This window comes from Desmodus rotundus, chromosome 7, assembly GCF_022682495.2.
Source record: "Desmodus rotundus isolate HL8 chromosome 7, HLdesRot8A.1, whole genome shotgun sequence".
Classification (NCBI taxonomy): domain Eukaryota; kingdom Metazoa; phylum Chordata; class Mammalia; order Chiroptera; family Phyllostomidae; genus Desmodus; species Desmodus rotundus.
In genome coordinates this window covers 34,532,398-34,555,114 of record NC_071393.1, presented here as the reverse complement: position 1 = coordinate 34,555,114, position 22,717 = coordinate 34,532,398, and the positions used below count along the sequence as shown (strand labels likewise).

Sequence of the window (22,717 nt, the reverse complement as noted above, 5' to 3'; positions counted from 1 at the left end):
TTCATTTAGGACTATATCCCTTAATGATTTTGTAAGAATTGTGAATCTAGTCCCTGAGCCAGTTTTCTCTGGCCTCTCAGTTACACCATCTTCATTTGCTTCTTTTCAAATTTTCTGTCATGGTTACAGGTTTGCAGAAAAGGGGAGGGAGTCAGGGGTAGGGTCATAGAGCAAGGGGCATGAATTTAGAGAACCATCCTACCACTGGCTGATGTGACTCAGTGGACTGAGAGCAGGCCTGAGACCCAAAAGGTCGCCAGTTTGATTCCCAGCCAGTGTCCACGCCTGGGTTGTGGGCCAGGTCCCCAGCTGGGGGCGTGTGAGAGGCAACAGATGTTTCCCTCCCTTCATCTCTCTAAAAATACCCTCCTTCCAGTGCGAGGTGGGGATGTGTGGGGTTGGGGGGGGAGTGGTAGGGGGAAAATGGAGACAACTCTACTTGAACAACAATAAAAATGTTAAAAATAAAATAAAAATACCCTCCTTCCATTGGTTTCTGCAGTTCTTCGAGCAGGGCTTTGCTCGCAGGGTCCCATGGACATGGGACTTGGGCTTGTAGAGACCCTGGAAACCAGTGTAACGGCATTTACGGGCCAGAAACAGTCCCCCCCATCACTTATATACACAATTTTTAAAAACATACGTGAGTATATAGCTGTTCTGTATCCCACAGTACATCATGCACATTTCCTCTTGTCGTTACAAGTTCTCTAATATTTTAAAGGCCTTTACTATCACTTACTTCTTTCTCTCAGTATTGTTTCCACTTATTCATAATTAGAAGTGACCTGATGGCATAAAGCTTTACTCACACTTAAGACTGCGTCTTTGGGAAAAACTCTAGAAAAGAATGGCAAGTTAGAAACTAGAGCCTTTGGCTGTTGCTATCGATGTAGATCAGACACCTGCATCCCTATGACCTTGGAATTTGAGCTGCCCCCACCTCCAGCCCCACCCACCACCATCAGCTCCTAGTGTGCTGGGGGCAGGGGAAGACCCGAATGATGCTTCAGGCAGCGAGGGACTTTATTTTCTCTAGTCAAGTGTTTTTTGGTTACAAACAATTTGGATCCTTTAGGACACTCCAGCCTGGGCCCCAGATACAGGAAGCAAAGTGTTGAGAAAGCCGAAGGCCTCTGGCTTGCTGGGTCAAGTTCCTGAATTGCTACCAGATGTGAAATTTGACAAAAACAACAGAATGGCTCAGGGTAGTAAGTAGTGAACATTTTTGTAGGTTCTTGCTTTACAGTGTGCCCAACTATTTTCATGTACATCTTTATAATCCTTTACAAACTAAGCTGCAAGCCAGACGTTGTGATTAGCTCCCTTCTCAGAGCCAGCAGGGCAGGACTTCCTAAACGTAGTGTGCACAGGAGTCACCAGATTCAGATTCAGGCGACTGAGGGTGCAGTGCAAGGTTCTGGTTTCTAACAGGTGATGAGGTGATGTTGATGCTGCTGACTCAAAGGCCTCACTTGAACAGGAAGGTGCCAGTGAGCTTGGCCAAGTCCTACACGTCCCAAGTGACTGAATAAGAACTCATGTCTGTCTGACTCCAATGTCTGAGCTCTGCGTCTGCTGTTCACACTTGGAATCCTGCAATTCATCCACTTACTTTACAGTACACCAGAGCGGGGGAGGCCTCAGTGGGAAGCAGAGGAAGCCTTTTGTTCAGGGGAGGGGCTGCTCCCACCAGGACCACCCCTTACCCTTCCTCCAGGCTAATGAGGAAGAGAGGGATGGAGGGGGGTTGTCTCCAGAGTAGTAAAGCACTACAGCCAGGCAGCTGTCAATGGATATGTTAGAAAAATTAATTTTTTAATTAAAAACATCTTTTCCTCCCCTCCGTCTTCCCCCTCTGCTTTAATGTCTCAGTCTGGAGTAATTATGAGTCACTCTGCGGAGACTCAACGTCAGGAAAATTGTTGGGTCCCTCCCCGAGCTCCTCACCGCGTTTCAGTTTGGTGCTGCTCGATTGGAATTGATTTCTGCTCAAATGAACTCTCAAAATGTTTAATACGCCCCAGTTAATCTCTTAACAGCTCTGATGTCAGAAGAGGAAATGGAAGGAGACCCTTGTAGGCCCCCAGGAGCACTGAGCAACCAGACAGAGTTTCTGGGAATCGTGATGAGCCTGCTGGGACACTGCATTCCCTGCAGAGCCTGCAGCCGAGATCCTGGGAAAACTGACGGAACCTGGCAAGGGCTAAGGTGATGCTGTGAAGCCAGAGGAGAAGAAACACATTCTGGAGCCACTGTGGAAAGATTTATGAAAACATGCCAAGGAAACACAGCTCTAAATCTAGAACATAGGAATATTTCAACTTCCATCTTAGTTGATGATCCCCTCAACATAAAGAAGCAGGGGGGTGGAAACAGGGGAAGGAGGTGGAGAGGGCTGAAGTGGGGGAGAGGGGTGGGAGAAAAAGCAGAAAACTGTATTTGAACAACAATAAAAAAAATGTTAAAAAAAAAAAAAGAAGCAGGACTCCCAGACAAGATGGAGACATAGGTACACACACTGTGCCTCCCCCCACAACCAAAAGAAGGACAACAAATTTAAAAACAAAACTGAGAACTGCCAGAAAATTGAACTGTATGGAAGTCCGACAACCAAGGAGTTAAAGAATAAACATTCATACTCACCAATAGGAGGGGTGGTAAGGGCAGCCGGGGGGAGAGGACTCACACCAAGGCGGCAGCTGACGGCCCATGTGGCCCCACATTTACGTACAGTTAAACTGGGAAGAACAACTGGGGAGCGAGACAGAGCCGCAACCCAGGGCTCCAGAGCAGAGAAATAAAGCCTCAAACCTCTGACTGCAAACACCTGTGGGGGTTGGGGCAGCAGCGGGAGAAACTCCCAGCCTCACAGGAGAGTTCATTGGAGAGACCCACAGGGGCCCAGAGCATGCACAAGCCCACCCACCCGGGAATCAGCACCAGAAAGGCCCACTTTGCCTCTCACATGCACTCTACTGGGGACCTGGCCCACAACCCCGCATGTGCCCCACACTTGCACCAGCGACCCTTCAGTTTGCGGGATGATGCCCAACCCACTGAGCAACACCAGTTAGGGTGTAACCAAATACGTTCTAAATTTTGGACCCATAAAAATCAGTCAGTCACTTCGGCAGGGCTTAGCTTACAGAAAACTGTCAACGTTTAGAAGTTCTTTGTACTAACAGTTTGGCATTATATTTTATACCGTTGAACCTATTTTCAAGAAATACTGTATTTTGCCATGTATAATGTGCACTGTTTTGCCCAAATTTTTGAGGTAAAAATAAGGGTACACATTATACATGGGCGTAATGGTTACATACCATGGATATAATAATGGTATAACAATCTTGTGTATAAGGCCCAGAAAAATGTAGGAGTGCATTATACATGGCCAGATATGGTACCTACCTAATTCGAAAGCCTTCTGCCCTCTGCTGGTCATTTAGGGTATCATTTTTCAACCCTAAAGGAATATGGGAGAATGACTTCACCAGGCTTTATAAACATAAGCCAGTGTTTGCCCAGGTTTTTAACTCCCTCCCAGAACTGCTCTCCTTTTTCCTGTTCACTTTGGCTTATGCTTGAAGTTGTAAATGTTATCATCTTTGCTCATAAGAGGCAGTAGCCTAACTTCCAGCCAAGATTGAGGCATAGGTAGACACCCTGTGCCTCCTCGCACAACCAAAAGAAGGACAACAACAATTTAAAAACAATAAACAACCAGAACTGACAGAAAACCGAATTGTATGGAAGTCCGACAACCAAGGAGATAAAGAAGAAACACTCACCCAGATGGTGGGAGGGGTGGAGCGGGGCAGCTGGGTGGAGAGGACTCGCAGGGAGGCGGTGGCTGGTGGATCCCGTGAGGTAGCGGATTGTGGTGCGGGAGGGCCAGGCTGCAGCTGGTGGACCAGGTAGCAGACCCCGCAACCCAGAGTTCCAGCCGGGAAAGAAGGCCCCAAACCTCTGACTGCAAACACCTGTAGGGGTTGAGGCAGCAGCAGGAGAAACTCCCAGCCTCACAGGAGAGTTTGTTGTAGACCCACAGGGGCCTCGAACACACCCACACACACCCACTTGGGAATCAGCATCAGAAGGGCCCAATTTGATTGTGGGTAGCGGAGGGAGCGACTGAAAATGGACAGAGAGTGGAGCAAGCGCCATTGTTCCCTCTCAAGCCCCTCCCCCACATATAGCGTCACAGCGCAGCCACGTGGTTGCCCCACCCAGGTGAACACCTAAGGCTCCGCCTCTTTACGTTACAGGCACAGCGAGACCAAAAAAAAAAAAAAAAAAAAATTGGCCCAAATGAAATAACAGACCAAGCCTCCAGAAAAAATACAACTAAGCAACGAAGAGATAGCTAACCTATCAGATGCACAGTTCAAAACACTGGTAATCAGGAAGCTCACAGAATTGGTTGAATTTGGTCACAAATTAGATGAAAAAATGAAGGCTATGCTAAGAGAAACAAAGGAAAATGTACAGGGAACCAATAGTGATAGGAAGGAAACTGAGACTCAAATCAATGGTGTGGACCAAAAGGAAGAAAGAAACATCCAACCAGAAAAGAATGAAGAAACAAGAATTCATAAAAGTGAGGAGAAGCTTAGGAACCTCCAGGACATCTTGAAACGTTCCAACATCCAAATCATAGGGGTGCCAGAAAGAGAAGAGGAAGGACAAGAAACTGAAAACTTATTTGAACAAATAATGAAGGAGAACTTCCCTAATCTGGCAAAGGAAATAGACTTCCAGGAAGTCCAGGAAGCTCAGCGAGTCCTAAAGAAGCTGGACCCAAGGGGGAACACACCAAGGCACATCATAATTACATTACCCAAGATTAAAGATAAGGAGAGAATCTTCGAAGCAGCAAGAAAAAAGGACACAGTTACCTACAAAGGAGTTCCCATAAGACTGTCAGCTGATTTCTCAAAAGAGACCTTGCAGGCAAGAAGGGGCTGGAAAGAAGTATTCCAAGTCATGAAAGGCAAGGACCTACATCCAAGATGACTCTATCCAGCAAAGCTTTCATTTAGAATGGAAGGGCAGATAAAGTGCTTCCCAGATAAGGTCAAGTTAAAGGAGTTCATCATCACCCAGCCCTTATTATATGAAATGTTAAAGGGACTTCTCTAAGAAAAAGAAGATAAAAAATAAGAACAGTAAAATGACAACAAACTCATAGTTATTAACAACTGAACCTGAAAAAAACCCCCAAACTAAGCAAATAACTGGAACAAGAACAGAATCACAGAAATGGAGATCACATGGAGAGTTATCAGTGGGGAGGGGAAGGGGGACAATGGAGGAAAAAGTTACAGGGAATAAGAAGCATAAATGGTAGGTACCAAATAGACAGGGGGAGGGTAAGAATAGTATAGGAAATGGAGAAGCCGAAGAACTTATTTGTGCAACCCACAGACATGAATTAAGGGAGCAGAATGCTGGAGAGAGGGGGTGTGCAGGGCAGAGGGGAATAAAGGAGGGAAAATGGAACAACTGTAATAACATAATCAATAAAATATATTTAAAAATTAAAATAAAAAGCATTTAACCTTTAAAAAAAGACAATCATGGGAAAATCATGGAAAAAACCCTGATACTTTTAAAAGTTGCCTTTGATAAGGAGTAAGATAGTGTTTCTGACAGATGAAATAAGACTAATGTTTTTGATTTCTGGTATTAAAATGAAGTCCTGTTTTAAGTAGACGTCTTGGGGAAATCAACAGACCTACATGAAGGCTGTTTTCCGCAGCACATCCCTCAGGGGGTGATGTGTGGATTTAATCCCCTCTCAGTAAATACCAGTTGTTACTTTTCACTTTCCTTCTCATTTAAAGAGTTGGTAACAATTAGTATCTCTGAATGTATGTGGCCAAGTCTGTCTAACAAATAAGATGAATTCATTTTTTCTCTGGTTGAAAACGCACTTTTGTGTAAGGACCGGGATTATCACCACCGTATCAAAAGTATTACACGGAGCTCTTTCTTCCTGCTCCTTTTTTGCCAGCGTAGAAATACCCATTCATACTCAACAGCTAACCTTTAAGATGAGTGCATTTTGAGATTCTTTTCCCCTTACCGTACCTGCCTGAGTTGCCTCTTAACAGTGTGAGATTTACAACAGGTTTTCTTTAAATATTTCACATTCTCACACGTAAAGTCATGCAGTATCACATATTTTGCAAAACGTTTTCTTGGAAATGTAAAAAAATATATAAAACTTATATAACCAGAACTAATATAGGATGCATGTGGTGTTTTAATATAACAATTATGAAGGGACTAAAAAGTAAAAAGGAACAGTTATTAATACATACCAAGTACCACATTTAAATTTTTTCTGTGAAGCATAAATTAGTCATTTAACTACAAAAACAAAAACCTCTTTAATCCTGAAAACCACGAGCCCAAGAGATTAAATGTCTCTCTCAGGTTTGCACAGCTGAGGAGGGACAAGAACAATATTGTTTAGTCCAATCTGTTAGTTGAGATACTAGTCCACCAATTGCACTTCATTGGGCAAGAAAAACTACAGGATTATTCTCGAGAAAGACATATGTTTCATTATGAAGTACATGGCCTGATAAATTATGATCTAGTAAACTTACCTGTTTATGAAAGAATAGTTGGATCCGAATTGTGGTTCTGACAGATAAAATTAGCTATCTGTTTAGATGGCCAAAGTCTTTACTAATATTTGTGGGAAACACTTTGAAGGTTTTTCACTCACGTAGTTTCAAAATAGCCCCCACCCCTTTTTTCTGATCAGAATCATCTCCCTGAAGTTCGCATTTCAGGAGATGACTCTGGATTCCTAGCCAAGACCAGATAGAACATTTAAGCCTCAAAGACACAGACAAAGAATGTAAGTTTTTCCACGAAGTGATTTTGTTTCCTGACTCCAGACATTTTTACAATATCTTCAAGCCTTTGAGCCGGCTAGAAGAGTTTTGGAGTTGGTAAAAGGATAGCGTTACATTGTTTCCACAGCTCCGTTTCTATTCTCCTAAAGACTTGATTTGTAAGACAAGAGCAGCTGTTTTTAATTTCTCAGAGAATTAGGTTGTAACCTGAATGATATCCAGAAGCTGACCCAGCCATCCGGCTACATTATCCTCGATTTGCCTCTTTATTTTTTTTAATATATTTTATTGATTATGCTATTACGATTGTCCCATTTTCCCCTTTATTCCCCCCTGCCCTACACAACCCCTCCTACCTGCATTCCTTCCCTTTAGTTCATGTCCATGTTTCATACATATAAGTTCTTTGGCTTCTACATTTCCTATACTATTCTTAACCTCCCCTTGTCTATTTTCTACCTACCATTTATGCTACTTATTCTCTGTACCTTTTCCCCCTCTCCCTTCCATTCCCCCACTGATAACCCTCCATGTGATCTCCATTTCTGTGATTCTGTTCCTGTTCTAGTTGTTTGCTTTTGTTTTTGTTTGGTTTTGTTTTTTGGTTCATTTGTTGATAGTTGTGAGTTTGTTGTCATTTTATTGTTCATATTTTTTATCTTCTTTTTGTTAGAGAAGTCCCTTTAACATTTCATATAATAAGGGCTGGGTGATGATGAACTCCTTTAATTTGACCTTATCTGAGAAGCACTTTATCTGCCCTCCATTCCAAATGATAGCTTTGCTGGATAGAGCAATCTTGGATGTAGGTCCTTGCCTTTCATGACTTGGAATACTTCTTTCCAGCCCCTTCTTGCCTGCAAGGTTTCTTTTGAGAAATCAGCTGACAGTCTTATGGGAACTCCTTTATAAGTAACTGTCTCCTTTTCTCTTGCTGCTTTTAAAGATAAGGATTCTCTCCTTATCTTTAATCTTGGGTAATGTAATTATGATGTGCCTTGGTGTGTTCCCCCTTGGGTCCAGCTTCTTTAGGACTCGCTGAGCTTCCTGGACTTCCTGGAAGTCTATTTCCTTTGCCAGATTAGGGAAACTCTCCTTCATTATTTTTTCAAATAAGTTTTCAATTTCTTGTTCTTCCTCTCCTCCTTCTGGTACCCCTATAATTAGGATGTTGGAACATTTAAAGATGTCCTGGAGGTTCCTAAGCCTCTCCTCATGTTTTTGAATTCTTGTTCTTTCATTCTGTTTTGGTTGAATGTTTATTTCTTCCTTCTGGTCCTGGTTTCCTTCCCGTCACTGTTGGTTCCCTGTACATTTTGCTTTATTTCACCTTGGGTAGCCTTCATTTGTTCCTTCATTTTGGGACCGAGCTAAATCAGTTCTGTGAACATCCTGATTACCGGTGTTTTGAACTGTGCGTCTGATAGGTTGGCTATCTCTTCATTGCTTAGTTGTATTTTTTCTGGAGCTTTGATCTGTTCTTTCATTTGGGCCATTTTTTTTCTCTCAATGCACCTGCTACATAAAGGGGCGGAGCCTCAGGTGTTCACCAGGGCGGGGTAACCCACATCAAGGTGCTGTGACCCTGTATGTGGGGGAGGGTCTGAGAGGGAACAATGCCACTTGTTCTGCTTCTGCCAGTTTTCAGTCACTTCCCCCACTGGGAGGTCGCTCCTGCGCTGCTCTCCGTCACTCTGGCCTCACCAAAGCCACTCAGATGTAAGTTACTGCTGCCTTTCTAACCCATGAGGACAGAGGGCTATCGAGGTTGGGCTAGTAGGGGGAGGTGGAAAACTCTGTGTTCAGGCTCAGCTCTGCTGTGAAAGTGCAGCTTTAGCAAGTCCCTGAGTCTCTGTGAGCCTCAGTTTCCTCATATGCAAAACAGGACTAATTTACTTCTTTCCCAAGTGTTTTGTGAGAATTAGAAATGCTACGTTCTCCCTGGCTGGGTAGCTAAGTTGGTTGGAGCATTTCCCCTATGCACCAAGGTTGCAGGTTTGATCTCAGTCAGGGCCCATACAAGAATCAACCGATGAATGCATGAACAGCAAATCAATGTTTCTCTCCCTCCCCCCTGCTCAAATTAATAAATTAAAAAAAAAAAAAAAGAAATCCTGCATGGGGTCTGGCACACAGGGACACTCCTTTAATGGTCTCACTGTTATACAGAGCAGCCCCTATGCCCCCATTTTTGTCACATTGCCCAGCAGTGAATGGGTGTCTTGTGATGATCAGCTGCCTGGCTGCCATCAGGGTGCTGCAGATGTAGCATCATGGACCCGTGAAGCCAGGCGGCTGCTGCCTGCTGAGTGCGGAGGCTGAAAGCAGAGGCTGGGAAGAGAGGCTCAAGGCTGGGGGTGTCCAGACTCTCCTGGGCATTGGAGCTGGCAGTTGTTAGTCGGTCCCTACCCGCCAGCATCACTAGGGATACTGTGAAGGTGAGACTAAGGAGTCCCTCTGGGCCTACCCTCAGCTCTGCTGCCCTGAGTGCTGAGTCACTGCATTACCCAGCTTTGGGGGGCGCTGTTCACAGTGTAGTCTACAGATAACGCCCTCAGAGGTATGCGGCTGAGGCCCGAGAGCTCTTCAGGGTGGCGGTCCCACGGCTGTACGACTGCTGGGGGGATCTGGGACAGTGGGCAGCTCCTCCCTGCATCTGCCTGCTGCATGGGCACCTGGGCCAAGGCCAAGGCCAAAGCGGATAGGCTCTGTCTACTACTGTCTAGTCCTGCTCTGTCTAGTGCTACTCCTACTACTGGTACCCAGGCCTGTGAGGAACAACCCTGAGCACACCATGTCTGAATCCCGACTTAACATTCTTTTTCCCCAGCTCCAGTCTGGGAGCTTTCAGGGGCATGGCCTGGGCCTCCGTCTTCCTGCTTTTTCCTACCAAGCACAGAGCTGGGCACATGGAGGCAAGTTGTCTTTCATTTCTCTATGGAAGAGACATTTATTTCTCAGCCTTCAGCTGTGCCCTGGGTCTTGCCCGGAGCGGGAACCATGAGGATGGAGCAGACTGACCCTGTCCTCGAGGGGTCATAGACTTGTGGGGGAGGACAGACCATGTAAACAGACAGTAAGAGTTCAGTGTGACCAAGCTCTGATAGATGGCATGAAGGAAGCTACAGGAGCACAAGGGTGGACAGAGGGGATGCCCGAGACGGCTTGCTAGATGAGATGATTCCTGAATTGAAAATTCAAGGGTAGGGGTTGTGTGGGGCTTGGGTGGGGCAGAGGAAAGAGCTGGGCAGACCAGGAGTCAGGACCCAGTCCCAGCTGTTCTTCTAAGTACTTGTGGGACCCAGGATAAATTCCACCCCCTTACTTCCTCTGGGCCCCAGGTCCCTCATCTATCCAGTAGGAACTGGACTACGTCATTCCCAAAGCCCCTCCAGCTGGGAAGCTCTTGGCCTTCCTTCCAGGAACTCGTTTGGGAGCACAGGCTCTGGGACCCTCTGGGGAATGTTTATGGGTTTGTTATGGTTAATCCAGACTCTGAGTGCCAGAAACATTTGCTTTACTGCAAGTAGTTCTGTCTCCTAGAGTGGACTGAGTTTGGACCCCTCTTCCTGGGCATGCCAAGGTTGGGATCAGCTGGGAGTACGGCTGAAATTGGGTACCTCCACTGGGGTGCTCCGCTCTGGCCTGTGTGGTCATGAGGGGGAATTCTGAGCTATGAACAGTTCTACTTCCAGGCTCCAGGAGGCAGCCTAGCCCTGTCATCTCCCTTTGTACTTCCTGCTTCTTCCAGGTCTCTGCTTTCTCCACTTTATAAGGGAGTCAGTCAGCATCATTCAATCTGCTCATGCCTTCCCTCTTGTGCACTGAACTGACTAATCACACTTGGACTGTTTTTTTCTGTTGTTAGGTGCCAAGGGCTACCTCCCCACTGCAGAAGAGCATGGGTTTTAAAAGTCCAATCCTGGTCCTGGAGCTGATGCAGGAGGTTGGGTGCTTTGGGAAGATGAATTTAAGATTTCCTAAGCACAGTATCCAGTAGGTTCTGTCTACCATCAGGGCTGCTGGAAGTCAGGGGAAGGAGAGAGCACCTGGCCTGGGGCAGCCCTGGAGGACTTCCAGGAGGAGGTGTGGATGGAGGATTTTTCAAGCCCAGTCCTGGTGCCCTTTTCTCTAGACAACAGGCCCTGCTCAGATCACTGCTGGCAGCCTCAACACTCTCATCCTGGCAGCATTGGGACACCTCTCTGCCCCTCTACCAGCTCTGGCCCTTCCCTGATCCCTGGGCTCCACCTTACTCTAGGTCTCTCCTGCTCCCCCCATACACACCCAGGGCTCATGGAAGGCTTTGGGTATCTGTAATACCCCCAGGGCTGAGTCATGGTCCACCCTGGACACCTCTCTCTGGCTCGAGGGGCTAGGAATATCAGGAGTCCAAAAAATGCCATGGGAAGAGTCAGAGAGCAAGGTAGGATGTCCTAGGCAGGGAGTGCCATGTGAGCAAAGGCTTGGAGATGTGTGTGGGAGTATATTTGCCTCTATACACGTATGTGCACACATGCCATGCACATGCCTTGGGCACACATATACATGCTTGTAAAATGGTGAGGAAGGATATTGGTGCCTCCTTGTCTTGGACTTGTGGGTTTTCCCACCTCCCTCTGGTCTCCCCATGAGAAGCTGGTGCCTTGGGTCCTGGGTTCTAGCTCCCTGTGGGCCCAGGCCCCTGAGCCTTGTCCCCACCCAGCCCCCACCTATCCAATGTAGCAACTTCTTGAGCAAAAATATTGATGAGAGCGGCACGCACCTCCAAATGGAGAAAATGCAATGCAACCCATTCCCCATTCCCAATTACCTGGCCACTGGCAGTCCATCTGCCACGCAGTTTTACCTCTTCTGGGCCCTGAGGCCCTCCTTCCATACAGAATTTCTGTTAAAAGGGCCCACTGAGGATTGGGGGGGTAAGTAAAGTCAGTGCCCCTGCTGCTCCTCAGAGCAGCTTGGTGTCCTCACCTGTGCTCAGGCTGGCTCAAATCTAGGCGAAGCCCAGGTTTCCTCCTGTTGAAGGGCTTGCCTGCGTGCCCTGGGCTGCAACAAGGGGCCAGCTCACTGACATGGGGCAGCAGGAGGAGGTCTGGGCTGGGGTCAGGGCCCAGCCCTGCCAAGGATTCTGCCGACTCTGAGCCTCGGTTTCTGCATCTGTAAAAAAGGGACTGTGATCCCTGGGGCTCAGATGAGGAGGAGCATAGGGGGTCTGTGAACTGTGAGCTGCTGGGCCTGCACTGTGCTGGTGTCCATGACGCCTTTAGTCAGTGGGAGCACCTGAGGCCATACGCCAGAGATGGCACCTGTTGGCCCACAGGGTAATTACTTACAAAACTGAGTAAGTGGCCAATATGTTAAAAAAAAAAAAAAAAAAAAAGAGGGCAGTTTCTGAGGGAAGTCAGGTTTTTGGCTCTTCTTGAAGAATCAGCAAGAGCTTTTATGCAGGACCTGTGTTCTCCTGACCCTCCCTCAGCATGTCCATTTCTGGGTACTTGCCTGACCCCTGACCCTTTCAGGAAAGGTTGGCATTTCAAAAGGTGTCTTCTCAAGTGGCTCATAGAGTGAGTGGCCTATACTCAGGTGGAGAAGGGCACAGCCGCCTCCTGGGTCCCCAAGCTGCAGCTCCAGCAGTGCTCTGGGGGCCTGGCTGCTTGCCAGGAGAAGGGTGAAGAAGGAGCTGTGCCCCGGAAGGGGCTGCTAGTCCTCCATCGCCTGTGCTCTTGCCCACTTAAACCGTGTACTTCTAAGACTCAGGGAGCCAGCTGGGTGGGTTCTCCCGGAGCAGGTGTAAGCTAGGCCAGCCATTCCTTCCCCCCACATCTTTCAGTGAGGCACACTTGTATGTAGACAACAGCATGGCCTGTGGCCAGCTCTGTGGGATAAACCATGCCGAGCAAGACTAGTAAAGCCCCCCTCATCAGAATGGAAAAGGGGCAACCTGGAGTTTCTGGTTCACCCCTCTTCACCTGTGTGACCTTTGGAAAATGACCTATCTGATCCTCAGTTTCCTCACCTGTAAAAGACTCACTTCCACGGGCTGTCATAAGGGTCAAAGGGACTCAAGTGTAAGAGAAATGCCTGGTACACGCCAGGTACACAATAGGTGCCTAATAAGCATTTGCTGAAAGGAGGAGCTGAGGGCTCTCAGACTTAGCAATTAAGCCTGACTAGGTGCTCTGCAGTGAGGCCTAACAAGGTCCTGTGGCTGGATGGGACTGGATTGATGACAAGAAGAAGGGAGGGGTTTCTGCCTTGAGACCTTGCCCCTTCCAAGCTGGGATAACTGGGAGAATGTGGGAAGCCAATGGTAGATGTGTAGCTTCTTCTCTTTCCACACCCCCTATTCTTGTACTGAGGACACGGCCCTTTCCCTATGAGCTGGGACCCTTTTTTAAATGAGGAGGGCCCCTGGCATCTTTAATAACTAGAATCTGGCTCCCTGGTTTCCTACTAAGATGGGGGGCCTGGGTGTACAGGGAACAGATGGTCCCAAAGTCAATTGGTCCTGAAGTCACCTCCCATCAGGACTTGTGAATGGTGGGGATGGGGACTGCGGGAGACCCTCTCAGACTCCCCCTTTTTTTTTTAAAGATTTTATTTATTTATTTTTAGAGAGAGGAGAAGGGAGGGAGAAAGAAAGGGAGAGAATGTGTGGTTGCTTCTTGTACAACCCCTGTTGGGAACCTGGCTCACAACCCAGGCCTGTGCCCCGACTGGGAATTGAACCAGTGACCCCGTGGTTCACAGGCTGGTGCTCAATCCACTGAGCCACACCAGCCAGGGCAGATTGTTACCCAGTTTTAACTGGAAAGCACAAGTGGGACAAGGTTATTCTAGGTCCCCCAAGGGGATAGTTTTAGGACAGAGATAATCTGAGCAGCCACTGAGAGGAGGGCCCTTCTCCTTTGCCTAAAGACTGCTCTCTGGCCACCTTTTGAACACAATGGTGGGGACACCGCCTTCTCCCTAGATGTGCTCCCCACAAGCTGGGGGTGTACACTTGGGTGTGGTTGCTTCCCCAGAAGAGGGGGGCTGCCCTGGAAGATGAAGCTGATGGTGGTGATGATGGCAGCTGATGACATTCCCTGAGCACCTGGGCTAAACACTTCCTGCAGCACTCACCGGAATTCCAGGCTACTGTCCACGTCATTGAGGTGCACCCTTTAAATGACCATTCAGGTGGGAAGGGAGCCCCCCACAGGGAGGGGAGAGAGGTGCATTGATTCATGAACTCAGATTCTCCGTGGTGGTGGTAAACCTAAGAAAAAGCTCCCTGTGTGTGTTTAGGGTAACAGTCCTTGTCCAAATGTTGGCTTACTTGCCTCGTTTTAAAGAACATGGCCAGAGAACCAAGTCAGCCTCGGGGTCTCCAGACTTCCTGCTAACATTCAGGAGAGATATATTCAGGACCCTAGAGAGTATCTCAAACTCCCAGGAGGTGGGTGGAATGAGTAGTTGGGCTTTTCAGAACTGGTTCATCCTGGGAAATCATTATATAGGGTTTGGGAGCTGGGACCCAAGGTCCTGGGAACATGAGCTCCAAAGGTATTAATCAGGTCAGGGGCCTCCTGTTTCCAAATGGCCTGACTGCCTAGGGGTGTGTCATCTTCTGGAACTGAGGCGAAAGCAGGGGCAGCATAGCTTGCTTCTCTGCTCTGAGTCTGCAAAGACACAGGTGGCTCGCTTTCTGTACTCTTTTTTAAAAAAGATTTTATTTATTTTACTTTTTAGAGAGGGGGAGGGAGAGAGAAAGAGAGGGAGAGAAACATCAATGTGTAGTTGCCTCTAGCATGCCCCCTACTGGGAATCTGGCTAGCTACCCAGGCATGTGCCCCAACTGGGAATCAAACCAGCGACCCTTTGATTTGCAGGCCAGCATTCAACCACAGAGCCACACCAGCCAGGACACTTTCTGCACTCTAAAGAGTGTGTGCAAGTAGGAATGCTGTCAGCCAAACCAGACCCTCGACACCATCCCAGGCAGCTCAGGGTGTGCGGACAGTACTTGGCTGTTTTGACAGGCAACGTGGTAATGGTGGCAGTTGCAGACTCTGCAACCTCACTGCCTAAAACTGATTCTTGGCTCTGCCTCTCCCAAGCTGTGTGAACTTGGGTACATTACTGAATGTATGTATGCTTCAGTTTCCTCATCTGAAAATGGGGATGATAAAGCCCCTATTTTATAGGGTGTTGTGAGAATTAAATGTAACATACAAAGCATTAAAGTAGTGCTTGGCATGTACGTGCAGTGATATCTTATTATTTTTTTTCTTATTATTTTTTAATCCCAAGAATCTCTGTTCCGGCTCTGATGCGTTGCCACATTCTTCCCATGGTACTCCCGGTCTTGCTCTCGGGGTCAGACTGGGAAGAGGCAGGCATTTCCTGGCCCTGTAAACTGTCGGCAATGTCAGCAGCGTTGTCTGCGGAAGCACTGGTTTGGGAATTGGGAGGCCCCAGTGCACTAGGCCAGGGACTGTGGGACCCTGAGAGGAGGCTGGGCCCTGGCACCCCCTCCTTCCCTGCTCCTTCTTCATTGTGGTTCCAAGCCAGAAAGGCCCAAGCTCACATCTTGGCTCTGAGGCTCACAGGCAATGACCTTGGCAAGTTATTACTGGCTCTTGGAGCCTCATCTGTGTAAGGGCGTGACAATACCTGCGACGGCGTTGCTCGAGAGGATGAGAGAACTGTAGGCAGAGGTCAAGCACACGTGCTGAAGGTCTCTGTAGTGGCGGCTGGCGCCTGGCTGTCTCCCTAGTGTCTCTGTCTCTCATTTTGGGTCTTGGCCACTCCCCTCTCCCTCTTCTCCTTGACTTCCTGGCTTGGTCCAACCCAGGGTTGGACTGGCCCATCCTTCAGAATTGGCCCAAACAGGCCACCTCAAAGAGAGAGGCTTTCAAAAGATGCGTGCAGGTTCTGGCCCCCAGTGGTCCCTTACCTGAGGCCTCACCTGTTCTTGCCACTTTGCCTCAGCGTTAATGCTCTGAGTTTCTAAACAACTCCTTTGTCCCATAGCCCTATGTAGACACCCCTTCCCCCCCCCAGCTTTGCCCCATTCTAGTAATACATGGCGAAATACTTATTTATTAACAGCTCAGACTTGACAAGCATAAACTGGGGTGGGTGTGGGGTTCTAGGCCTTATCACATGAATTATCTCATTTGTAATTAGCACCTACTTTGTATCTGGTGCTGTAAAAGCACTTTATACACCTTTTCTTATTTAATCAACCAACAGCCTCTAGACATAGCTATTATTACTAATTTTATTTGGCATGAGAGGAAACTGAGGCCTGGAGGGTTTGAGTGATGCGTGGGTCACACAGAGGTGGTCTGAGAGCCACAGGGAGGAAGCTTGTGAAGCCCTTAGCACAGTGTCGGCCTGTTACAGGTGCTCAGAAAAGGTGATACCACCCTGGGTTCCCTCTCTGGGACTCCCAACTGGGAGGACTTCCTTCTCCCCCACTCTTCCTTGTGCCAGCCCTTCTGATGGTTGGGGATGCATTAATTTGTACTTGAGCCAGGCACAGTGAGAGATGGCTGGTAGGACACAGAGAATGGTCACCAGCTCCAATCATGGCTAAGGCCCCTCCTCCTTGCTCTCACGGCTATGTCCAGGGAGGACTCCTGGAGGCCAGGCCGTGGCATTGCTCTGAAATGATGTCTGGTTTTCGTGAGCTCTCACCAGTGGATTATTCATTCTGCCTGGGAATTTGAAAACAGCCTGAGACCCTCACTCCTCCCCTGTAGCCTTTCTGGGCTGGGGGTGTGGGGGGAAGTGGGCTGGGACTTCAGGGGCTTCAGGTTCTCTTCTGCCACTGTCTCAGGGCCCGGCCTTAACCATGACCTCTTTGAGATTCCCACCTTGGCCGTAGAGGAGGCCTGGCCTCGCAGAGTAGCTCTGCTGTGGGCAGTTCACCTTTGGGTCCAGGGCAGGCCTCTGTCCCTCTTTGGGCTTCAGTGTTCTCGTCTGTAAAATGGGAGGGTAGGACTGGTTGGTCTGAAGGCTCTCCCAGCCCTGCCAGGCACTGGAGTTAATACCCCAGAGAATCCCTCCCCAGAAGGTATGTAGTGGACGGTGGGGACAGAGGACCTGGTACAGAGTAGGATGTGGGGGGTGAGGCAGAGGAGGAGTCCCAGTGGTTCCTAGCTCTCTGGCGTGAGCAATTGGTTGACGGCGTGTTGTTTACTGAGTAAGGAAAGAAAAAGAAGCAAGAGTAGGTGTGGGGAGGGAAGATGAGGTCAGTTTTGGATTCCCTGAATTTGAGGTGTTCAAGGGATGGGCCTAAGCAGCCAGCATAGAGGCGAGCTTGAACTTGAACCAGGGGAATCTGCATGGAAATCCATGTTCTCTGTACCTACCAGCTTGTGCAGAGTGTGTAGGCACAGCTGAGATTCAGGGGGGCTCAGGAAGGGTCAGGTAGGCCTGTGTTCAGGGCAGGGCCAGCACCTGGTGATAGTAATGGTGGGGAGAGCTTCCTGGAGGAGGCCATTGAATGTTACGTTCTGTAGATACCTCTGGACAGGGTGAGGTCTGAAGGGGAATAGGCAAAAAACACAGTCAGATGCATCCTATTATATGACGTGTCCAAGGTCACACAGCTAATAAGTAGCGGAACTAGGATTACAACCAAGTATGCCTCACTCCACGTCTCTGTTCCCGACCTTACAGGACAATGACCTCAGGGCATGAGGCCTGGTGTGGGGAGAGCGAAGGGCCGGGAGCTACAGAGTGCAATGGACTCAGTCTCTCCCAGTTCAGGTCAACTTTCCCCACACGTGGTCAAATGCCAAATCAGCAAAGAGCCAGCAGAGCTTTGGCCCTCGAAGCTGTAGATCACAAGAGCTGGGATTGTCTAGTTTTAAGCCAGACCTGACTGTAGGTACAGGACTGCCCTTGTGTGTAGGTGGCCTGGGTAACTACTTAGCACCTGTGGGTTGAGGTGCACCTAGAATCTCCCTTGCCCCCTGAACTGGGCTGTCATCCGCCCAACAGCCCATTAGTGAGCCCTGACTTAGGAACAGACATGGCTTCACAAGGCCCCTCCCAGCAGGGAGCATTTCACACAGAGGGGACTCACCAGACACCTTTTTCCGAGAGGGGCCCCTTTCTTCGGGCTTTGTGGAAGGCCAGGCTGCCACGTGGGGTCTGGCTCATCTGACAGAAGGGCAGGGAGCTGCTGGGCAAGCCAAGCGGCAGCGGTGGCAACAGTGACGAACGCCAGCAGTGCAGGGAGTACGCAGTGTCAAATGGGGTGCACTGCTCTCCGTGCAAATTAAAAATTAAAATTAATCAAACACTCAAATTGATTTCCTTCCCGTCTGTTTGCTCTGCTGTGCAGTCAGACGCCTACCTCCCCCCGAGCCCAGTCCACCCCAGCTTCATGCCAGGGCTGGGCAGCTCAGGCTGCGGCCCGGGTCTTTGTGACAGGCCCGGGGGAGCTGCAGGAGCCTCATTTCAGCATGGGGGAACTGGGGAGTGTCGACCCAGCACGGTCCCCAAGCCCCAGACCCAGTCCTGGGTTTGGCAAGGGGGCAGGCAGGAAGAGACATCTGTCTGGTCCAAAGGAAACATCTGGGCTGAGCTGGGAGGCAGAACCCTAGAAAATACCTCTGGGGCCATCTTTATGAGCCTGGATATATCTTGTCCCTTCTCTGAGCTCAGTTTCCCCATCTGTGGAATGGGGAGAGAGGCAGATGGAGTAAATCTCTCCAGGTTCTAGCACTGGCCTATGGGCTGGACTGGCCTTCCCTGGGGTCTGACCACCAACCCTCCTCCCCCACCCCTACCCCAGCCAGTCAGGAGTCCTGGCCTCCTCCCTCTCCGGGCAGGCCCTGACCTGCCCCTCATCAAATGTGCAATGGTAGGCTAGACATGCAACACCTCGGAGCCTCCGTTTCCTTGTGGGTAAAATGGGGATGATAATACTAGTGCCACGTGGGGGGAGATTAGCACACAAGGGGTTTGATGAGATCAACAGCCATGGGGGAGGGATGGAGGGAGAAGCAAGATAGGGCAGAGGGACAAGGTGGATTGCTATGGATGGGGACCCAAGTGTTCTTTGCAAGGTTGTCCTGAGTTGGGGCAAGAGGGTTGCGCCTTTATCCCCTGCTGTGACTAGTCACTGGATGCAGGTGACCATGGAAAGGCAAGGCCTTCGGCAAGGTGCACCGCTCTGAAGTGGGCATGATAATGCCAGGATCAGTGTGAGGGTGAACCCAGTAAATAAAAACTCCTGATACCTAGTTAAGAGTTGAGAGGAGGAGGGAAACTGACATGGGCAGAAGGTAGCCGACAAAGGCTGTTTAAGCGTGAAAGGAGTTGAGAAGCGAATGGATTGTGTGGAAGCTAAGAGGAGGTGAGGACAGGTGGGGAAAGACTTGGAGGCGGGGACATGGGATGAGAGACGGCAAGGAGACAGATGGGCTGGGTGGGCATCTCTCTAAACTCTCGGTTATCCTGTTTACTTTTCAGCCTGACCCAGGAAGCCAAGGGTTGGCTGAGAAGGCAGGCAGGAAATACCCACTCCTTCCTGGGAGTCCACAGGGGCAACTCAGTCCCAGGCTGGAACTGGCCTGGTGACTGGGTCTGGGACACTGCCAACGTCTCCCCCACTGGTCTGTGGACATGGCTGAAAATAGCAGAGGGGCCCTGAGCAGGCATCTGTGGGGGGAGGGACTCAACCCTTGTGGCAGGAAACAGCTGGCTCCCAGCTTCTGGTGAAGGAGCTCCTTCTTGGAACTGCCCACACTGGCCTTGCTCCTGGCCCCTGGCCCCCAGCTGCTGCTGCTCTGGCAGCGAGACCGGTTCCTCCAGGTGGGCCTGTTCATTATGCATGCCTTGCCTCTCTGCAAAGCCTGCTGGGAGCAGAGGTGGCAGCAGCTCCTGGCCACCAGCACAAGGGCAGGACACAAGGGGGCCCAAAGGGGACCTCTGTACCTGTCTGGCTCTGTGCAGAGCTGCTGGGCAGAGGGCCAAGGCCTGTGTCTGCTGAGGGAAAATGAATGACTTAGACTTATATTCATGGCCCCCGCGTGGCACACAGGCTTGACCCCGTACTTAGGGAGGACCCTGAAGCTCGGAGAAGGCATGCAGTGCATCAAGGCTGCAGAGCCACGCTGGGGCCGCACATCTCCAAGCACAGACACAAGGCTGCGTGGCTCCCAGAACCAGAGAGTGGGAAAAATGGGCAGGGGCGTAGCGTGCTCGGATGTCAAGGACTCTAGGGAAGGTCTGTTTGTTTCTGTCTGGCTTCCCTAGGGCCCACCCGGGAGCTCTGGGAAGACTCCTCAGGAGGTGTGTTGAGTCGGAGCAGGCAACAGTCGTGAGCTCATTTCCCTAGAGGCCCCCAGGAAGTCTGGTAGGAAGGTAGAAGGAAAATGGCCAGGCAAGGAGGGAACAGAAAGATAGTAAGGGACTTTGGAATGGCCCATTAAGTCAAACTCAGGTGTGGGGAAGGAAAAGGCCATTTGCTGAATACCTACTGTGTGCTGGGTCATTTGTGTACATTATGCCTCACAATTAGTCCACCAACTCCCTTGGTGGCTGAGTATTTTTATTTCCACCGTACAAAGGAGGACACTAAAGCTGGAATTGGCTTGGGGTATGCCTGACACCAGAGTCCGGGGTCTTTACAAGGCACCTCGACGCATGCGTTTTCCCAAGTCTGGCCCTTGTTGGACTAAATGGAGCCAAATTGGAGCCTGGGCTTCTGCCACTTCCGCTCTGGTCAGCAGGGGGATGCTGTGCTGCTGCGTCCTGCCACAGAGATGGGGAGCGGAGGTAGGACTGGGCACACTGACGGGAGAGTAGGCCTCTCTCAAAAGCTGCTGGATTTGGGAGGCCCTTAGCTATACCTCCGTAATGGCGGAAAGATGGGCAGGGCTTCCGCCTAGATTTGCTAAGCGGCAGGCCTGCTGCCGCCCCAGAACAATGTTGAAACTCCTCAATCCAAGGCTCTTGTATCTGCTCTCCCCCCACATATACTCATGCTTCCTTATTTCCCACTTCCCGGCCTTTGCACATGCTCTTCTCTGGGCATGGGATGCCCTTTACGTTCCCTTCTGCCCGGTCAACTCCTACTCATCCTTCATTCCTGGCTTCAAGCTCACCTCCTGCAGGAGCTCTCCTGGACCCCCTCTATCCCCCAAAGTCCCATCATACCTACTGCTGTGTCCTTTTCTGAGGGCAGGAATGTGTCTAAATCATCTGCGTGTCCCCAGTACCTGGCACGGGATGGGGCACATAATAGACGTTTAGTAAACAAACAACCAAAATGCATTCCTCCGCGGGGTTGGGGAGCAAGGGTCTGTCTGGGGTGTGGGGCCCAGGAAGATGACATGCTCGTGCACCAGCCCTATCCAGGATCAGGCTGACCAGGAGTCTACGGGTGCACTTTCCTTCTTAGGGGCCTCGTGAGGGTCCAGGGAGATCTTGGATGTGAATTAGCTCTGCAAACTGCAGTGTGCTGTCACCGGTAGGCCCCGGTATCTCTTTGCCCCGCTCCACGAATGAGGAGGAAGGAGAAGGAAGATTATAGAGTAAGGGAAGGCACAGACCAGGACTGGTGAGGGAGGAGTAGCAGTGGCCCCAGCTCTCAGAAGCAAGGAGTGGGTGGGATTCCAGAGGCTGAGGGCCTGACTGGGGTCTCCCTCTCCTGTGGGATCTAATACCGCAGAGGTGGGCATGGTCTCAGAGATGATGGAAACCCGTGTCCTTCCAAAAAAGTGTAAATTGAGGCCCAGAGAGAGGCAGACATTTGCCCAAGGTCAGACAGCGGGAGTGGGAGGCCCACCTGTGAGCTCTGTCTTCCCAACACGACAGGTGTCTTCACCCTGGGCTCAGACTCAGCCAGTTGCTTCCCTATCCGTCCTCCCCGGCCACGCAGTCCAGTGCCCAAGCCCACGCCGACTGCCTCCACACCACCAGCCTGCCCCTAGGCTTAGCCTCCAAGGAGCACCGAGCGCCCCCTGGATGGCGTGGTCTGGGCGGCTTCCACAGCTCTTCTCCTTGACTCACCTCCAGGAGGGAAGGCTCGGCTGAACCGCGGCGCACCACGGTCCGGGCTACGTCACCGCCTCGCACTTTCCCGGGGCGGCGGGGCTGCCCTCCTCGGTGCCCCTGGGTGGGGCAGGTCGAACCTGGTGTGCTATCCCTTTAAGCCCGAGGGAGGTGGGAGCTGTTCGCGATCGCTGAGGCTAGCGCAGGACGTCCCCGCCCGACAGGCAGGGGCTAGGAGCCCGGGAGAGAGCAGATAGCTGAGGGGGCGGCAAGCCCCGGGCACCGGGATCCGGCGCCGCAGGGTCCCCTCGCCGCCCACTGCGCGCTCGAAACCTGGGCCCGGCGAGCGGTGGGCGGCCCCCAATGTAATGCGGAGAATTTTAGAGGCAGAGCGGGGAGCCGCTGGCGCGGGAGAGGGCGGGGGCAAGGTAGATAGCGGGGAGCGTGGACCAGGATCGGGGGTGCAGGGCAGGCGGGAGAAAGGGGAACAGGCAAAGAAGGGGCAGTGACAGAGAAGGGCAGAGAAGGAGCGTGAGAGCAGCCGGCTGCGGGAGGAGGCGCGGGCAACGAAGAGGGAGCGGGAGCCTCTGGGTGCGAGCACCCGGAGTTGGGCGCCCCGGCGGGCGGCGCGGTGGCGAAGCAGGGACGCCAGAAAGGCTCACTCTGGGCGCGGAAGGGGACCTGAGGTGGGGTCCGGCAGGAAGGGGACTCAGGTTGGCTCTGTGGTGGCCGCGCTCTTGGGATCCGGAGGGCCGGGGCACCGGGCCCTTGGGTGCGGCGGCGGGATGCGCACGCGCGCACTTGTGATCTCTCCTGCTGGAGGAAGCGCGCGTTAGGGA

The 22,717-nt window shown here is 50.6% G+C and overlaps 1 long non-coding RNA gene across 5 annotated transcripts; it reads right to left on the bottom strand.

Annotated features, from left to right (window-relative positions):
• Positions 1-446: 446 nt before the first annotated feature.
• On the bottom strand, positions 447-22,404 carry LOC128781386 (uncharacterized). Of its 5 annotated transcripts, XR_008427348.1 has the most exons (8): positions 21,897-22,404; positions 17,959-18,137; positions 17,240-17,411; positions 16,742-16,847; positions 3,795-3,986; positions 3,415-3,469; positions 2,647-2,830; positions 447-2,255 (listed from the first exon to the last, which is right to left on the bottom strand). It is a non-coding gene; the product is annotated as an uncharacterized lncRNA (long non-coding RNA). The 5 variants fall into 5 exon arrangements; XR_008427347.1 differs by lacking the exons at positions 447-2,255; positions 2,647-2,830; positions 3,415-3,469; positions 3,795-3,986 and adding an exon at positions 21,042-21,103 and having other exon boundaries at positions 14,200-16,847; XR_008427350.2 differs by lacking the exons at positions 447-2,255; positions 2,647-2,830; positions 3,415-3,469; positions 3,795-3,986 and adding an exon at positions 14,200-16,582.
• Positions 22,405-22,717: the final 313 nt, after the last annotated feature.